Below are 21,240 nucleotides of genomic sequence, written 5' to 3'. Positions count from 1 at the left end.
GATAGTATTTTAAGTGGTATACACCACTACAATCAAAGGAGAAATTCTGCTTGTAACTTACTCTCTACTTCGGAATCCTAAGACTCAAACTGGAGAGAGTCAAGAACTGGCCAGCCCCAAAGTCTAATTCATACTAATTGAACTTCACTTAAGGCTGTGGTAAAAAAACAGAATGCCTTCAGATGACACCAGGGCCAGACTCTAAATTTTGGCAAACACATTGCTGACCTTGAGCAAGAATCAATTACCCAGATGATCTCAGTCCCGTGTGTGTGTGTGTGTGTGTGTGTGTGTGTGTGTGTGTGTGTGTGTGTGTGTGTACACCTGGAAAGGACAACGGAAGAAAATTAGGGAAGTCTGAGTTAGACTGATTATTATGTAATTCTAAGTGTTAGGTGTGAAAAATGGTATTAAGATTACATAGAAGAATGTCTTTGAGATTGCTTGCCATTGTAGCCAAGGTTGAAGTGTCATTCTGACAACATCCAGTCAAATGTGTGGGTTTACTCATTCTGAAGAAAGGAAAAAAAACCAAGTATTTAACGCAAAATATCACTGTGCTTAACTTTTTTGTCTGATGTCTTGTACAAATGATCAGTTTCTTCATAATCAAATCAATTCAGTCGTGATTTTTACTCATATACTTATCCAATTCAATAAATGAATAAAGTGGATCATGATGGATCAATGCTGCAAGTGTGTCATGAAGCAAAAACTATGATCAGTTTAAGTCTGTGCACCTTGAACTAATCATAGTTTTCAAATCTAAACCAAGGAAATAAAATAGCCAAATGACCCAGAGGTGTTTAAACTTTGGTTAATGCATTTATTAAAATCGAAACTGAGTCTTTTTTCCTTTATGGACTTCTTGGTCAATGTCAGGTCAAGACGGTAAAAAAATGCTTTAGTTTCAGGGAAATCAAAGTAAGCAGTTAGGAACAGCCCTTGAGGCCTGATATAGTTGGTAGGCTGGAATTAGTTCTAAAACCAGAATCAGAGTCTCTGAAGCAGAAACAAAGCCCCAGAGGCCATGCGTACAGCTCAGGGTCAGGGAACATATGAACGAACCAGGTCTTCAGACAATGTAGGTAAGGAAAAATCACCAGAAGATGAACACACCCCTACCCAACTATCCTAGTAGATGTGCTACTTCTTCACCTAACGCCTACGTTTTTTTGTTTTTGTTTTTGTTTTTTGCGGTACGCGGGTCTCTCACTGTTGTGGCCTCTCCTGTTGCGGAGCACAGGCTCCGGATGCGCAGGCTCAGCAGCCATGGCTCATGGGCCCAGCCGCTCCGCGGCATGTGGGATCTTCCCGGACTGGGGCACGAACCCGTGTCCCCTGCATCGGCAGGCAGACTCTCAACCACTGCGCCACCAGGGAAGCCCTAACGCCTACGTTTTAATCAATGTGATTATACTTCTAAATCTCTGAATGCAGCATGATCTCTCACTTATTTGTGCCTCTATACAAGATAACAATCTCTCCCTAGTACACAGCTTTTCCTCTTCTTCAGACTTAATTGAAGTTCTAATCTTTCAGGTTTTAGTCCCCATGTTATCTCTGAGCTCCCTTTCCTTTATCTCATTGTGGAGTGGGTGCTCCCCCTTATCTCTATAAGACTGTGTACTTGCCTCTATCACAGGACTTTATTACTTTCATTCTTATCCTCAGTCTGTTCACCTGCCTTTCCTTCTGAACTGTGAACTGCATCATGTGGGAGCCATAACTGATTCATCTTTGTACACTTAGCCCATGTCTTATCTATGATATATAATAAATGCAAGAAAATTTAGAATTTTAAACTACATCTCAGAAATGAGCTATCAAGCCATGAAATAAAATGGAGGAACCTTAAATGTATATTACTAAGTGAAAACAGACAATATGAAAAGGCTATATATTGTATGATTCCAACTACAATATACGACATGATAGTAAAGGCAAAACTGAAAAGACTATCAAAAGATCAATGGCTGTCAGGGGTGGGGTTGGGGGATGAATAGGTAAAGCACAGAGGATTTTTAGGGCAGTGAAAATACCCTGTATAATACTATAATGATAAACATATTTGATTATACATCTGTCCAAACCCGTAGAATATCACCAGGAGTGAGCCTTAATGTAAACTGTGAATTTAAGGTGAAAACTATGAACTTATGTATGAGAGTAAGGTAGGTTTTCGAGTTTGAATTCTACCTATCACTACTATTTTATTCTGTGGGATCCCACAAAAAGCAATAGGAGAATGAGAAAATTTCATAATATAAATAGCTTATGCCCAGTAAGTCCTCTTTCAGGCTTCGATATAAATGACTTACATCCTAAGGCTTAGGGAGGGTTGGCCACACAATTTGGGGGGTGCAATGTAAAATGAAAATCCGTGGCATCTTGTTAAAAAGAGGGGAATAAAAGTACCATTAAAGCTGCTAAAATATACAGGTGTTTCCTTTCCAAACACATTATTATTAATAAAACATAATAGGGATAATAATAGTGATCCATAAATAATAACATAAACTTACAAAACTACAGAAAAAATAGTTTTGGTGCCACATTTTTATTTTAAAAGATAAATAATACTACTTTATTAATGTGATACTTTGATCATAAGATTCTTATGGGTGGCTTTCTGCAAAATCATTGTTTGGTCATCAAAATTACAACTTATTCTCAATTGATGTATTTGAAAAGAAACAGAGACAGGCTGTGACCTGGAACCCTTTGCTGCAGTGCTTGCACCTGGACAAACATCTCCTCGAGCAACGAAATACAAATAAACTATAAGGCACTAAAAATAACTGCATGCATGCGCAGCTGGGGCAAATTATGGACAAGATACAAAAAAGACCAAAAAACCCAACTGCCACTTCTGAAGAGCCAGGAGCAAAAGCAGGGTGTCAGCAGCAAAGGCAGGTTACTGTGCACAACCCCTACACACACCACCACCACAGGGGTGGGCAAACCCCTCCGGCCCGACCCCTGGATACACCCCTACCCTCACCCCATGTAAGGAACAAGCTCGCCCCCCCTCTGGGAGTGAGTGAGGGAGCAAGGGAACCTGTTACTTGTTCTCGCTCCTCCCCTGCTGCAGCAGGGGCCTCAATAAAGCCTCGCCTGAATTTCTTATCTGGTCTCTTATCAATTTCTATTGATTAAAGAGGCCAAGAACCCCGGTCAGTAACAAAACAACACTTCAAAATAAACTTGTGTGCAATTTACACCTGACGATTCTCATGGATATTGTTTCTAAAAATATTTACTACCTCATGCATATCAGTTTCTTGTGTTTTTGTATTGAATTTAAACTTTAAATTTATATTGTGGCATTATAGTGTTCCTTCTAATATTTCCTATAAACTGTGAAGCCAAAATTGGCTTTATGATTTGTATATACAGATAGTCCCCAATTTACAATGGTTGAGTTTAATATTTTTTGACTTTATGATGGTGCGAAAGCAATATGCATTAAATAGAAACCAAACTTCAGGTTTTAAATTGTGCTATTTTCCATGGCTAGCAATTCTTGTACATACTTGCTTGTGATACTGGGCAGTGGCAGCAAGCTACAGCTCCCAGTCAGCCGTGAGACCATGAAGGTAAACAACCGTAACACCTACAACCATCCTGTACCCCAAAGAACCATTCTGTTTTTCACTTTCAATATAGCATTCAACAAATTACATGAGATATTCAATACTTTATTACAAAATAGGCTCTGTGTTAGATAATTTTGCCCAGCTGTAGGCTAATTTAAGTGTCCTGAGCACGTTTAAGGTAGGCTAGGCTAAGCTATGATATTCATTATGTTAGGTGTATTAAATACGTATTCAACTTACAATATTTTCAACTTATGATGGGTTTATTGGGACCTAACCCCATCAAAGGTAGAGGAAGACCTGTAATTCAAAATGCCTGTTTATGAATTCTACTGCTGTATCTTCAACTGTAAGTGCCTGAGGGCTTGAGTTCACCAGTATGGCTATTATCGCCCAATCTATCTACATATATTCATTGGTCACACATATGCTCTATTTCCTACTAGACTTCACTTACAAAACACAAGTTCAAAGATAAAATTATTACAAATTTCAAGACAGCCATATCAGAGCATAAAACCAACCATGGGGCCCTTCTGAGAAAGTGGACCCTATGTGATTGCATAGGACTCAGGCCCATGAAGCTGCCTCTGGTTTTAAGATCAAAGATGGAAAGGGAATTTATGACTATAAATATGAGAGTAGCCTCGAGACCACTGACATGCCTGGATACATATATGAGGAAAGTAAAGCCAAGAGGCCAGTTCCTATGGGTTTACCGAAAGTGGAAGGGAAAGAACGTTAGCAGAGGACTGCTAGGCCCACCTCAAAGTGAGGCGTTGCTCGGGAGTATTTACTACATTGAAGCAAGAGAGCATTATCACCTGAACTTCCCTACCTCCTAAGCATAGTAACATAGATCGTTAGTAAAACATAATCCTATGAATGGATCAAATGTTAAAGAATCAGTTTAGATATGCTTCAACCCTTGGAAAGGAGCTACAGGCTTATTCATTATAAAGTACAAATGAACTCAAGTTTTGGGTCTAATTAGACCCCAAATTATAGGAATAATTTTCCTATATTCTCATTTACAGGTAATTGGCCTAACACACAGTAACTCCTCTAGAATGCATGAGGTAATTCAATCACATGGTGTTAGTATTAAATCAGAAACAATGGTGTTCATTTTTGTGCCTTCTTCTAATATCAGGAACAAGGCAAGGATGCCCACTCTTATCACTTCTATTCAACATAATACTGGAAGTCCTAGTCAGAGCAAATATACGGGAAAAAGGAATAAAAGGCACCCAAATTGGAAAGGAAGAAGTAAAATTGTCTTTTTTTTTAAATGACATGATCTTATACATAGAAAATCCTAAAGACTCCTTTAAAAAAAAACAGAACTAATAAACAAATTCAGTATTTATTTCAAATTCAAGCTGCAGAATACAAAATCAACATACAAAAATTGGTTACACTCTATAAACTAATAATAAACTATCTGAAAAGAAAATTATGAATATAACCTATTAGCAATAGCACCAAAAAGAATAAAATACCTAGTAATAAACTTAACTAAGAAGGTAAAAGATGTGTATGCTGAAAACTACAAATATTGATGAAAAAAATTAAACAAGATACAAACATATGGAAAGATATCCTATGTTCGTGGGTTAGAAAATTTAATATTGTTGAAATGTCAATACAACCCAAAGTGATCTACAGATTCAATGCAATTCCTATCAATTCCCAATGGCATTTTTAAAAACACTGTTTTTCCCTCCACACTCTGAGAGTACTATAGAATATGTCACATTGACTCAAAATCAGTTCCTGGATTATAACAAGAAATAATAATATAAGCCCTTTCCTCTTCATTCACAAAACACTTTGGATTGCTGAAAAACATTTAGTTGTCTTAGGCTAACAAGGTCCTCTTATTCTTCAGCTTCATAACCAAGCAGAATGTTTTCATAGGATCACAAATAGATTTATCTTTTTCTCTCTTCCTCCCTCCCTCTTTTCCTTCCTCTTTTTATCTCTTTCTTTCTTAATGATTTATTATTTTCAAAATTTTGCATTGTGTCCGTGTTTTCCAAAATCTGCCTATGGAACTCAAATTCATTCACTGATAAATGTTTATTAGACACTGTATTAGATTCCTAGGGCTACTGTTAACAAAGTACCACAACCTGGGTGACATAAAACAACAGCAACTTACTGTATCATAGTTATGGAGGCTAGAAATCTGAAATAAGGTGTTGGCAGACCAGTATTCTTGTGAAAACCTGTAGTGGAATATTTCTGTATTTCTTCCTAGCTTCTGGTAGTTGGTTGGCAATCTTTTTTTTTTTTTTTTTTTTGGCTTGTAGAACTATCACTCTAATCCTTTGTCTTTACATGGCATTCTCCATGGGTCTTCACAACATTTTCCCCCTGTGTGTCCATCTCTCTGTCCAAGTTTCCCCTTTTTATATGCACATCAGGCCTACGGAATTCAGGAATTCAACGTCATTTTAATGAGGTCACATTCTGAGGTACTGGGGGCCATGACTTAATTATCTTTTGTGTGAGGACACAGTCCAACTGATAATAAGCACCAATTATGTTCCAGATACTTTTCTAATGTCAGACATAGAGTGGTGAAAACACAGAATCACTGATATTTAAGGAGTTTCATTCTAAAGGAGGACGTATGAGTAAATAAATACAAAAAGAAGTTATATGATATCAGGTAGTATTGAGTTATAAATAAACACATAAATCAGAAAAGAGCATAGGGAGTGTGATCAGAGATATTTTGTATGAGTTTTAGGAAAGGATTCTCCAAAGGATTCTCCAAATGTCACCAAAGAGGTGACATTTTAAAAGGAATTCAAAAAAATGAGGGACTAGCCATCCAAGTACCAGGTAGAAGAGTACTCTAGGCACAGAACATATCATGTGCAAACACCTTGAAATTGGAGAGTACCTGGCATGACTGAGGAACAGCAAGTAGCCCAAGTGTGGTTGGCAGAGGAAGCGAGTAAAAGAATGGTAGCAAATGGGGATCACAAATGCCAATAAGGTGGCCAGAGAAGTATATGAAAATGTTCCTAGATATAAGAAGAATGTATGACAAAATTAAACTTACATGTATACCTGTGTAACTTCCTGTTTTAATTCAACTCTCTATTAAACTCACTTGTCAATATAACTTCTGTTCTTGCCACTCTGTGTTTACTATTTAAAATACCTCCAACATTTTATTTCCCTAATATGCTTCACTTGCCTTAACCTAGTACAATTATTTCAATAATTCAATTTTTCTTTGAATTGAGTAAATAATGTTTTCTTTTTTTTTCTATTTCTCTACCTTTGATAACATTTCCTACTTTTTCTTTTCAAATTTGAGCATCCCTTCAAATTTCAGTCTGATGTACTGGCCTTTATTTCTTTATACTCAGTTCAATGGAAAGCTCACCAAATCATATTATTTTAATATCTACTTTTATGAATAAAGTTCTGGATTTTAAAAACTCAAGGTCTCCTTTATACCTACTTATAATTCCCGCTACTGGAATAATTCACTTAGATACCCTAACATAAATTCAAACTCAAGTTGCAAAGGCCCATCTTCTTCAAAAGAAAATTTAGATTTACTTCCCTAGTGATATTCCCATTTATTTCTTAGATGCTATTATTCAGTCTCACCTACTTGCTGTTCATCCATGTCACTTTGATTTTTCCTTGTTCCCCTTTATTCCTTTTCTCATCAAACCTTATTAATTTCTTTATTCAAAGTACTTCTCTATCATATAAAACTTCCTATCAATTGATGCAGTCGCTCACAGAAACTGAATAATATAACTTTGCATGTGGATTATCTCAATAACTCTATGAAGGCTGACATTATTTTTACTTTAGAGAGAAATAATACCTTTTTATGTATCTATATAGTAGATAACTTACTCAAAGTTGTAGGAACCTCTAGTGGAACTTAAGTACCATTCAAACCCAGAGTTCTTTCCTAGATATGTTCTGCCTATATCAAACCCAACTACTAAATTAAAGGGTAGTTAATAACAGGAGAGCTGACTTCCTCTCTGACTAATATTTGTGGTAGAGTTTAGATGCAGGAAATAAATGACCTTTTTAACAATACCATGTCAAGCTGTTCCTTTTACTCCATTTGATCTTTGTAAGGTCAGTAATGGTATGTCTTTTCGTACCTTATTTTAGTAACTTGGATATTCCCTCATTTTGTTCTTAATCTAGCTTCTAGATACTGATTTATCAATTTCCTTTTTGTCTTTCTGAATAACCAAACTTTGGGTTATTGATTTTTTTCTACTGCGTTTTTAACAGCTTTATTGAAAGATAATTGACACACCATACATTCACACATTTACAGTGTAAATTCAAGATTTTTTTGCACTATATTCACAGAGTTGTACAATGACAATCAAAAACATTTTCACTGTAGCAAAAAGAAATGCCAGATCTTCAGCTATCACCTCCCAATTTCCCCTGCCTCCCCCAGCCCTAGGTAACCCCAATCTACTTTCTCTATACATAGATTTTGCCCATTCTGGACAATTCATATAAATGGAATGACATGGTACATGTGTTTTGTGACTAACTTCTTTCACTTAGCATAATATTTTCAAGATTCATCCATACTGTAGTGTATATCAGTACTTCATTCATTTTGTATGTTATTTAAAATATTAAGTATGCATTAATTCTCTTAGATACAAGCTGAAGGACTGAGATTACAGAAAGTATGACTTACCCAGTGTCAAAGAGTAAACGGTAAATGGTGAAACTGGGTTATGAAACTAAGACTGTCCCAAGTTTATTCTACTTGCCTGAGTTGCTTAAGCATAATGATGGTAAAGATTATTCTTATAATACTCCTTGAAGAAATTATTTTTACATTCCATTTTATACCTGATTAGACCAAGACACAGGGAGGTAAAGTACCTTGCCCAAAGTCAGACAACTGGATAGTAGAGAATTAGACTGACTCCAGAGCCCCAGCTCACTCAAAACCCAACTTTGTTGCTCAGGACACAGTGGCAGAAGAAACTAACTTTTACTGAAAAGCCAAAGAGGCATTCAGTTTGGAGAGAAAAAGTAATATGCATGCAACAAAGAAAGAAAATTTTAAAAGGGGGTTGGAAGTCAGGAGTTAATAACTGAATGTAGGAGGGAGTACCCTCTTGTTTAAAAATTAAAGCATGATCCTATGGTAAGGAGACCACATTCAACCCCATTTCAAAGATTTGCATGAAAGAAGAGAGAAATTCCCAAGTCCCTTGTAGCAGCATGACTTTATGACTCTGTGACCATCATCTCTACTTTTTGAGAATATAGAATCATTTCATAATTTTTATTTTCTTGAAATCTATATTTTCTGTCTCAGCTTCAGATAAATGATCTCACTGAGTTATTTGCATAAGAACAACAAGGAATGAACAGATGGCTGTCTGACTAAGTATCTATTGTCTTCTGAATGTAGATATAATTCATCATTATGTATGGCCTCTTACAGAAGCTACAAAACAATACAAATTCAAAAGAAAAACACAGTCCCTGAATACAACATAGGTGTTAAAATTACCGAATTAGATCCAATAGATATTTAAAGTTGGATAGATATTCTAAGAAGATACTGAGGAAAACTGCAAGATGCAGAAATATATGTATAATGTGATATTCATGTAAATTGGAACAATTCACCAAAAAATATTTGCCTGTGAATGAACATGCGTGGAACAAAGGCATAAAACATGAATGGAAAAGATATACTCTACTGTCAGATTCTTAAGTCACATCTAGAAAAGGTCTCTGAGGAGGTATAAAGAAGACAAACTCTAAATGTATTATTTTATCTCTTAAAGAAAATATCTTGAGTAAACATGGTAAAAAAATTGAAATGTGTTAGTATTTTGATAACAAATATATGTTAGTTAAAAGGTCTATCACTGGATACAGTGATTTAACTCCCGGGAATTTATACCATAAAAATAAAAGTGTCAATGCAACAATACTGAAATGACTCAATATGTCATATCAATACCATGTAATCAATTTTTAAAATATCAGATGGCCTTGGAATGATTTCCATGAGAAATCATGATTTCCATATTAAGGAAAAAAAGCCAAAGTCAGAGAAGTATGTACATATTTTCTGTAAAACTATCAAGGCAAAAAATACCTGTGTAAGAAAATGTGTAAAGAATAAATTAACACAGAGCACAAGGGGTGGGGTGTGTGTTTAAATAGATTATTTAAGACACCCAGGAAACAAGAGGGAATCATAATTCAGACCTCAACTATTAACTGCAATTTTACACCTCCCCTGTTTTTTTCTTATGGGGTCTAACTGAGGTGAGATACCAGAACTGAAAAAAAATTTTAAAAAAAGAAACCTTCAAAAATGACACATATTGGGCTTCCCCGGTGGCGCAATGGTTGAGAGTCCACCTGCCGATGCAGGGGACACGGGTTCGTGCCCCAGTCCGGGAAGATCCCACATGCCGCGGAGCGGCTGGGCCCGTGAGCCATGGCCGCTGAGCCTGCGCGTCCGGAGCCTGTGCTCCGCAATGGGAGAGGCCACAACAGTGAAAGGCCTGCATACCGCAAAAATAATAATAATAATAATAAAAATATAATTAAAAAAAAGACACATATTGAAGACATGTATCATTTGTTAACTTCCAAGTTGATTATTTATACCAATGTCTTTTATTTAAAAAGAGAAGCTTGTAAAGTAAATCTAAATGTGTGTTAGCTAATTAAAATGAACATAGACTCACTTCATATTATAGTGTCTCTGCAAAAATTAATCTAAGACGTATACAGCAACTAATGTACATTAATAATAGTAATAATAATAATGAGAAGGAGGAAGAGGAGAAGAAGACAATGTTTCATATCAGAAATTCAAGCCAGTAGACAGCAGAGCCCAAATCAAAGAGTAGAGTCCTGACACTTTATCTGGCCATTACAAATACAGGACAGTGAGGATGAAGGAGAACAGGAGTGCAGCAAGCGGAAAACGATGTGATGTATGACCGTGGTGCCAACCAGTGCATGATACCCCAGGAAGACACGTAGCAGGCTGTTCTGCAGGTGCATTCACTTGGCCCATAGAAATTTTCCATGTGGACGACAAAGAGAAACCATTCCTACCTGGAAAGGGGAAGAGGAGAAATGCATTTGCTTAGCTCACTCCCATTTCCTTTCTGCCACTGTTCAAAGTCCACTCCATAGGGAATTAACTCCTCTGCACTTCAGGGTTGCATCAAAAGCCTTCTTTAATATAAGATATGGTATGTCAGATCTGGTACCCTGAATTTGAAGCAGAGGGACAGCAGAGTGGGTGGAACACAAAGGGAAAGAATAAGAACAAGTGTAAGAGCAGGAAGGGATAATTGAGGGAATCAGAGAAAGCACACAAAGACCCTGTCCACTACAACCAGCTTGAGTTAAAATACAGACTGCAGTTAACCTAGGAAAGAGTGATTAGAAACATTGCCTTTGGCAGACATAATTTATTTCCATAAAGTAATAACAAAATAAACATAGCCAATTTCATTTGGGACTATGAAATGTATTACTTAAAGAGTAAGAAAAACTCCTCAACAGAGAAAAGGGAATCTCTTAAATAGATCTGATGTAAAGAAGCCAAATGGTTATAACCTGTTTATTCAAAGTTTAACAGTGTATTCTAGTGAATTAAAGAGAACGTTTTCACTAAAAAAAAAAATCAGACCTAAGAATTTTTAAAAATGTATTTTAATATGAGACATGTAGTCTACTAATATTGGGTTGGCCAAAATGTTCATTCAGGTTTTTCCATAAGATGTTACTTTTTGGCCAACCCAATATTTTAAAAGAAAGCTTATTACCAAAAACAGATGACATTATTTCAGAACAAGAGGGCCTTGCTATCTCGATTCTGTGGTACTTCATTTTACCACACCAGCTAAAGTGGGCTTAAAGTATGATTCAGTTTAATTCTCTCTGGATTATACTATGCTTTGCAACATTTTTTAGGCAGAATAATAGCATGTTCAAAGACCTCATGGCTAGGAAGAAGTTGACACATTCAAAGAACAGAAATAAAACAGTATGGCCTGGTAATATATAGACTCTATTAATGGCTTTGGTTATTACTTTAAGTTTAAGAGAGAAGCTAATAAAATATATATATGACAAAGACTATTGGCTGCTATGTCTATTAGAGCGTGCTAAGAGTGGAAGCTTGGAGATGATTCCAAAGAACTACCTCCCGGGCTTCCCTGGTGGTGCAGTGGTTGAAAGTCCACCTGCCGATGCAGGGGACACGGGTTCGTGCCCCGGTCCGGGAAGATCCCACATGCCGTGGAGTGGCTGGACCCGTGAGCCATGGCCGCTGAGCCTGGGCGTCCGGAGCCTGTTGCTCCTCAACAGGAGAGGCCACAACAGTGAGAGGCCGGCGTACCGCAAAAAAAACCACAACTACCTCCCAAGAATCTGTGCCACAGCAGGAGGTAGCCCTCATCCAAATGAGTGGTTGATGTGGAGATGCAAAGGCAGCATCACTTTTCCGTAAGTCAGTACAATTCTGAAGGGCCATTCCAACGTCATATTCCCCCTGAGATTAGTTGAAGACTTTGTGGCATACACTTCACAATTATATTTTTCCTGTGCCACATCCCAATTTTTTCCTTCCCTGACAGGTATTATTCTAGAAACACTTGGCGATCACATGTACATGCACATACCATTGTAGAGTCCATTTCCAGGAAACAGATAAAAGTCATAGATTTTGTTCAATTTCAATAAATAAACTAAATACACATTTCTTCACCAGTCCTATCTAAGGCCACTACTATAAAACAAAATCTGAATATCCTGGGAATTTGATGATTCTAAGCATAGATTATTTGCCTTTGACAGGAAACCCAGATGTTTGCTAGGTTTTATTTCCAAATTCCTGGGGGAGGGGAGGATGAATTTTTTCGAGGAAAATCTCATTTCTAGATCTATTCATCAAGAAGAGACACGTATCATTAGAATGTGTTCATTTTATGCACCGATGATACTCAGTATAAGCACATATATCAATGGTCCTTTTGCAATAGTGCACATTTCACTGAAAAATTCATGCATATAATATATGCCCATTTTGAAAATAAGTAATTTGCTACTTTATATTTTATGATGGCAGCCTGAACCAAGTTAAGCATAGGAAATGTGTTCTGATTATATTCCTAATATCTGTTATCTGCAGTGAAGATCTGCAGTGAAGCACTGAAAAGATCCAAATGTGATTATTATGTTGGTAGAAGTTTAATACTTTTTTTCAGTAAGATTAACATGTAAAATTCAGTGGAGCTTCACGTGACATGAGATTTATGTGTGTCTCTCTTAAATAGCTTAAAATTTTACCTTTTCAATCAGGTACCTATGTCATAAATCTTTTTCAACATTCTGATGAAGGTCAACAGAAAGCTTTCTATTCAAGCTCATTCCATTTCTCTCTTTGCTAACTGTCTTTTGATTCCCTTTAACCTGGTCTTCCACTCTCTTAGCCGTCTCTTAACTGGTCCTTTATTCTCTTCAGCTTTCTATCTCTCTCACAGCTGCTGAATTGACTTTCCTTACTTATAGCTCTTATTATGTTTAGTTTCTGCTCAGAAACCTTCATAACTGCTATTGTCCAATACAGAGTCAATATAGAGTCAAAACTAAAAAGTTTAGCTTTCAAAACCTTAGGGATTTGGCTCCAGTCTACTTTCCAGTCTTGTCTCTCACTGACATATGAAACCCTGCATATCAGCTCCAACTCAAATCTTACTTTTACCCCAAAAATTTCCTTAATTACATCAGACTTAGCTCCTATAAACTCAATCCCTAATGAGTTATAGCTCCCTTTGGACAATCACTTCACTGCACACAGCATCAAAGGTTACTCATATACATTATTTCTGAAACTTCAAAGGCCATAAACAGGGAGAAACTTATTTTAAAGCTGATTTTGTCCTTTTTCACTATCCGGATTGTTGGAGAAGGAAGAGAGGGACCCCAGGGACTCCTCCTAAGTGTTGCAAAGAAACTGAACACAATAATTTAATTTGGCATGTTTTGTTATGCAAAAATAATAAACTAAAATCCTGGGCTTTCAGGGGTAAAGAATTTCTAGTCAATGGAGAACTAAATTGCTGAACATAACAAGTTTGTCTGTTTTTAAATAGTCATGGTGTTGGGGAGGGTGATAATTATGATGATGACTGTGATGACCAGAATATCTATAGGAGCTTTGAGCCTGGCTGGACGCTCGAGCCAGATACATGATCAGGGACATTCCCATTCAAACAAAGGAATATTTCCCTCAACAGAGGAGCAGACTGGAAGTGAAGAGGTTAAGAAGTAATAAGACAAGTATGGACTCCTTACTCTGTAAAGGAACATGCCACATGGTCTTGAGAACCAGTGATTTCTGATATCCAATTTTACATCTACATTTTCTGTATTTTAATAAATTAACTTGGCAGAGGACAATTTCCTGTGACTCTAACAGTATTTAAGCTTTGAGGTTGCTTAAGCACGTGGACTTGCTCCAATAGGCCTTAGTAACGTGTTCATATGGTCATCTTTGTAAGATGACCACGAGTAAAATTTTGAAAAAAGAAAAAAAAAAAGCAATGTTAAGATAATTTTAATATAATTAAATCTCTTTCTCTTTCAATTCCAACGTCCTCTGTATCATATTTCTCATCCTATTAGTTGATTATAGAGTAGCCACAGGTATTTTGGGAATCCAATTGAGGAAAAGTTGAGTTTAGAGTTGGAGTGTTCATTTAATTTGGGTATTTTATAGTTAGCCATAATTTTAACATATAGTTATATAAGAATATGTTTAACATGCCACTGAACTAAGGTAGCTCCGCTGATCTCCAGGGATGTTTGGAAGTCTAACACTGAACCTAGGTAGGCCAAGATAGAGATGAAATACGTTAGCTAATGAATTTTAACCTGATGTTGAAAATGCAAAATTTCCTTGGAAGTACCCTGTACTAGCTTGTCTACATTGTGTATCATATATATGTACTTACACAGCCTGGATTTAACTACATGACCAACAGGATATAAGAGCCCCTTAAGCGAACTCATACATTGATTCCCCTGAAAGCATGGTGTCTTCTACATACCTTGGCTGTTCATAATCTAAAAACAATGTATGTCTTATGAGACCCATAAAGGACACTTAGGGACTATGCCTGGACATCTTAGAACTGCTATATTATTGCCTGTACACTTTCTCCTGCTAGTACCTTTTACCTTTATTAAATCCTCACATGTCTAGGCCCTATGGAGTCCCATGAATACTTTCAATCATTTAACTGTGTCATAACTTGTTACTTAGTTATGACAGGACATATATGAATTGGAATAACATATGATAGTATTATAACCAACCATTATGTTGTGACTTCTCTTTGTTAAAGAAAAGTGCAGGGCCAGAGGTACTGCAGTACCAGTGTGCCCTACATCCTCTGTGTTTAGCACTGAGTGTGAGTAGTAAAGACAATACAAGATTTGAAAATTACAGAGCAAAACACTACCCTATGTAAACTCTTACAGTCATCAGACTTGTAAAATTTAAGGTGGAAAATGTGGTTCTCATCAATGCTTAATTGAAAAGGTGCTTCATTCTTGTCAGGTATACTCTTGATAATTCGTACATACAATTACATACGAATCATATCATTTTTGATAAAATGTATCAGAGTATTTGTATTTGCGGAGGGAAAACTTTCAGAAGTACTGCAGAGAGTAAATATATCTGTGGATGATTTTGCATTTCTATGAATTCCAACTCTCAATAGCAAAAGTTCATTTTCACCAATTTAGAGAGATTAAAGACTAAAACATCTATTCTGTGTGTGTATAATATATAAATTATTGTATATAATATACAAATTATTAAATTACATATTACATAGAAATATATATGTAAAACATGTACATATTTGATTTGTACATGGTCATCTTAAGAGACAAAGAGAAAACATTTGTCAAAATACAGCATACTTTTTGTTGATTAAAACACTCAAAAATTAGGAATAATAGGGAACTTCCTTAACCTGAAAAATGGCATTTATGAAAAACACAGCTAACGTCATACTTAATGGTGAAAGACTGAATACAGCCCCCTGCCCCTAGGATTAAGAGCAAGGCAAAGGTGTCTGCTCCCATCACTTCTATTCGACAATATACTAGAAATTCTTTCAGGGCAATTAGGCAGGAAAAAAGCAATAAAGAAATAAAGGCATCCAGATTGGAAAGGAAGGAACACAATTATCTCCATTCACGATGGCACGATATTTTTTGACGGAAATCTTAAGAAATACAGACACACAAACTAGACCTTTTAAATTTCAGTACACTGCTTACCATGATACAAGATAAATATGCTAAATTGAATTTCTATACGCTAGCAATTAAAAATAATTGAAATTAAAAATTCCATTTTCTATAGCATTAAAAAGAACAAATATTTAAGAATAAATTTAATTAAGGGAGACACTGAAAATAATAAAATACTGTTGAAATAAATTCATCTTTATTTACTCCAGTCTTTTATCTATGAATGTTTTAATGAGTGTACAATGAAGTGGAATCTAGTAGCTAATTTTCCCCTACTCTTTCCATTTTATAGTCATTTTGCAGGACTGTTGTGAAATAAGAATAAGATTAAAACACTGACTAATTCTAAGTTAACATTATTAGAAACTAAAGATCACCACTGTAATTAAGGAAAATCTGAAAGAGGAAATTATCTTACTGAATTAATCAACTAGTTACTACATTTCCCAGAAAAATTCTAAAGAGTTAAATGGTTAACGATTTCTGCAATCCTTGTATGACCAAAAATAACATGCCTTGATCCTGAGCCAAATAGTTTTCTTTCCAAATGTGAAATTGCAGAACACAGTTTCCCAGTTTTCCTTACTCTTATGCATCTCCTTGTGAAAACAGGTCAATTATAACTAACCTCAGGGACATATTTCCCTTTGGCCCACATCACATTTGTTTCTTAGTATTCTTTTCTCATGATCATTCTAATGCTTGTAACATATAAAATATCTGCTTACTGCCAGAAGTCAAGATACCCTCACTTTGAACTATCCTCCTACTCGAGCAGCTGTAAAGCTTTACCTTTTTCGTCTGTTTTCTAGTGGTTTTACTTTAGGACTTTCAATAAAGAGAATGGTAGAGTATATCCTTTCATTCTGATGATCAAAAAAGTCAAAAACAATTTTGGAATTCAGCCAGTGAGGGTGAAGGTCTTTTTAAGGTTAAATCTGTAAATGTTTACTATTTTCTTGTTGCTGTGAGAGTTAATCTTAACTAAAGAGTTTTATTTATTACTCAACATAGAAAAATTTAATGTATATCATGAGGTTTATAACGAAGTGACACCAGTCAAACATTTCTGCTATAGGAAACTGTATCCTTGATCTGGCTACATAATGTTTGTTTCAGGAAGATGTACTTTTACCTTTATGCTGTAAACACATTCATCATATTTCTTAAAATTTACCCAACACTAGCATGTGACCTATCATATAATTGGTCTACTGCTACATCTTTGCCCTCTTACCAGTCAGAAAACATCATTTCTTTTTTTTTTTTTTTGCTTTACATTCTTCCCAGAGAATACTAGAATTTGAGTCCTTCTAGTACATTCCAGTCCAAACACTGAAACTCCATGTTTGCATGAAAACAGCAGCAGACCAACCGACATTAAGGGTTTTTTAATTTTATTTTTTTTAATGCTTTATAGGGGTTAGGACTTTGATGGACTAGGTAGCCTCAGGCGCCACTGAAACTTTGATCTGCAATCCCTCTAATTATTATTTTATTATTATTATTAGCTACATTTAGTGTTTATATTCTAACAAGTGTCTGCACCTCCCCAATTAAGAACACTGTTATTAAGAACACAGAGAGTGGTGGTGGTGATGAGGCTAATGGTAGTTGTGGTCTAGAAAGTTGATTCTCTAATATGTCTGCACATCAGAATTATCTAGGGTAGTTTTTAGACTCAAATTTTGATTGCATCAGACATGGCTTATTCTATGTGTCTCAGTTAAGGCTTAGGAATTTCTTTGTTTTAAAACATCCATGGGAATTTTTGTGAAGCGAGTATATGAACTAGCATTTAGGAACATATTGTCTAGATCTCACTAAACCAGGAGTCTCTGATTAACTTACTAAGTACATTTTAGCACATTTTATTGTATACTTTTCAAAAGAATTGTGTACTCTGGGACTTCCCTGGTGGCACAGTGGTTAAGAATCCGCCTGCCAATGCAGGGAACACGGGTTCAAGCCCTGGTCCGGGAAGATCCCACATGCCAGGGAGCAACTAAGCCCGTGCGTCGCAACTACTGAGCCTGTACTCTAGAGCCCGCAAGCCACAACTACTGAGCCCACGTGCCACAACTACTGAAGCCCACACACCTAGAGCCCGTACCCCGCGACAAGAGAAGCCACTGCAATGAGAAGCCCGCGCACCACAACGAAGAGTAGCCCCTGCTCGCTGCAAGCAACTAGAGAAAGCCCGCATGCAGCAGTGAAGACCCAATGCAGCCAAAAATATAAATAAATAAATAAGTAAATAAATTTATTACAAAAAAAAAAAATTGTGTACTCTGCTCATTAAAAGTTGAAATTCACTTAGAGCCTTTACTATGAAATACTTCCTAGCTAATCATGAGTGTAATAAAAGAAAGACTAAAAACAAGGACTGCATCATCCTTTGGGCATTTTTTTTTTTTTACAACTTTTATGAATGAACTGGTCTTTTTCAGGACCAAGTTATAAAGTCAATATTAATCAGTATTAAAAGTAAAAGTGATGATATAACTTTTAAAATAATGTCCACCCAGAATAATTTATACATCAGCAATGCAGTCCAGAGAGATTATATGACTTTTCCAAAGTCACAGTCCTTCATGGCTTAAGAATCAGAATTTAAACTCTTTTGAATTTCAGTTCAACACATCTTATTATACCATACTGTTTATTATACAATTTAAAAAATTATGGGATTTATTTCTTGAGATTTTTCTGTGATATCAAAAAAATCTAGTAATTCCTTTCAAAATATAATTGTCATGAATATCCTATCCAAAAGGAACAGAACACTTTGGGTATTCAACGAATCTGTAATAACTCAAGATTTCAACCTTCACTATTTAGTTAAGTTTCCTTCCCAACTCCTTCCTGACACAGTGTCCTCAGGCCCATCAACCCTATACTTTAAAGCTCCAGCATAATTTATTAACATTACTATGGAGTAACTGAACATTATCTTATGTCATTCTTATCCCTTCAGAAATGACTTGCCATTTTTTAGCAAGTATTTATAAGAAATATAAGTTTCTCAAAAGTGGTTCATTCTGTCAAAAGTATACTTCTTTTGCCTTTTATAGCCTTTTTAAGCTTTACTGAGTAGTACCAAAAAGAATAATTCACACAATTACCATGCTATAGTTTCAAGAAATGGCAAAATGCTTCAGTGATCCATAAATATCATGTTGACAGAAATTTCTAATATTTGTTCCTAGAGTCATCTTGTGAAACTGTATTTTCATAGTAAAAGTTCTCTAGACTAGAAATTCTGACAAATGATTGCTTCTTCTCTACGTAGCATCATAAGTCACAGAGATGCTCATGGCACTTGATAACTGACAATATTTGAAAACAATTTTCATACACTTGGCATTTATAGTAGGCAAACTGCCCTCTGTGTATTGTATTGATATCTGGGACTGTTCCTAAAAAAGATAATTTCATATTTTTTCTCGACATATTACTTTTAATATTCCTTGGAAAATTAGAACCTGGTCAATAGTAATTACATTTTGCCTAGGTCACACTAAATGGAGTGTTTATAGCTAATGGAGTGTTTGCAGCTTGGAACAGATCTAACAAATATTTCACCAGAAGAAAATAAATTGACCCTACATGGGCTCAAGAGACACAAGGGGAATTTCAGGGAGTTGGTTCGTGTATGTGAACAAAACACATTTATATATATATGACTTTTATAACTTATGAAGATATATATATATATCCTATTGCTAGTATTATTAAATAGCAAAAGAAATTTATTTTATGAGAAAAGTAGTTGTTTGGGAAACGGTCAGTATTTATTTTCAACCACTTTAGACAGCAAATCTTGAAGGTATAAGTTGACCCATGTACTGGAAATCTTCTGTTGGTCTCTCCAAATAAACACTAACCATTTTTTTTTTCTCTATTCTGTGTCCAAGGTAGTTGAACAATATGAAAATATCAGTGACTTCCTGGCTTCTGGTTTCTGTTTGGGTTTGACCAATGGAGAATGCTAATAATAGATAGAGAAGAGAGAAAAGAAATAAGGCTAGTGTATTTGTTTCCCCAGGTTCCTTCCTGCAGGGCTGCCTGGGAAAGCTTGATCAAAGCTTGATCATCCTTTGAGCAAAGATCATAGAAACTTTCAGATGGTTTTCTCCACATAGATCTGTCTCCGTGTTCAGATAATTGCTGCCAGCCTTTAGCCATAGGGGTGGTGACCATGACCTGCTGTTAGGATCCACTTTGTACTTCACTGTTGCTTGTAGCTTATCTACAACCTATCCACCCCTGTATAAGTTGTTCCTTTATCATGCATTGGCCACAAATTACCCAAATTTGAGTATGCCATCTGTTTTTTGCCATGAAAGTGAATGATACAAGCTATGTTATTTGCTTTGTTTAATCCCTAAGTGGCTCTCATCATGTTACCCATTTTCCTGCCCTTCCCTCCCATAACTGTTCCTCCTCTAATTCTCCCTATCTCATTGCTCAGTTATGCACACAATATCAAAGTCTGAAACTGGTGTCATCCTAGATTTTTCTATCCCTTTCTCTTCCGTCTAATACTTATGATCGATTGAGCATTTTTTTCCTTATGGAGATTCCTCATCTTGGAACATCTTTTCTCCTTGCTTTCTTGGAAATTTTCCATTTTCATTTAAAATACAAACTCAGGTAAAATGTCTTCCAGTGAGTTGACCCTGAAATAGTCACCCATGCCAAGTCTAACTATTGACCCCCATCCTGCTTCAGAACCCCACTCTTAATTCTATTTGTTTTGGGCTGTATTTTATTTGTTTGCATAGCATGTTTCCTGAACCAGACACAGAGCTCCTTCAAGCAAAAAACATTTATTCATTCCCTATCTGAGAGATTTATCAAAGTACTTGAGAAAGTATGAGTGCTTGATGAATGTTTATTAATGAAATTAGAGTTACTTTAGTATCTTTTTTTTTTTTTTGCAGTACGCATGCCTCTCACTGCTGTGGCCTCTCCTGTTGCAGAGCACAGGCTCTGGACGCACAGGCTCAGCGGCCATGGCTCATGGGCCCAGCCGCTCCACGGCACGTGGGATCTTCCCGGACCGGGGCACAAACCCGTGTCCCCTGCATCGGCAGGCAGACTCTCAACCACTGCGCCACCAGGGAAGCCCTACTTTAGTATCTTGTTTGTTGTTTTTCATGCAACATACTCAAGATGTCAGAATTCACAGGCCCTAGCTTCGAAGGATGAGGATATGCACTTCTTACCTATGGGAAGTGGTGGGAAGGGGACAATGTTTACAAAAGAGACAAATGACAAAACATGAGGG

Source organism: Aethalodelphis obliquidens, unplaced genomic scaffold, assembly GCF_003676395.1.
Source record: "Aethalodelphis obliquidens isolate GAN/ISIS:26980383/991018 unplaced genomic scaffold, ASM367639v1 scaffold14, whole genome shotgun sequence".
In the NCBI taxonomy this organism is placed as follows: domain Eukaryota; kingdom Metazoa; phylum Chordata; class Mammalia; order Artiodactyla; family Delphinidae; genus Aethalodelphis; species Aethalodelphis obliquidens.
Note: the sequence above shows the minus strand (reverse complement) of the source record.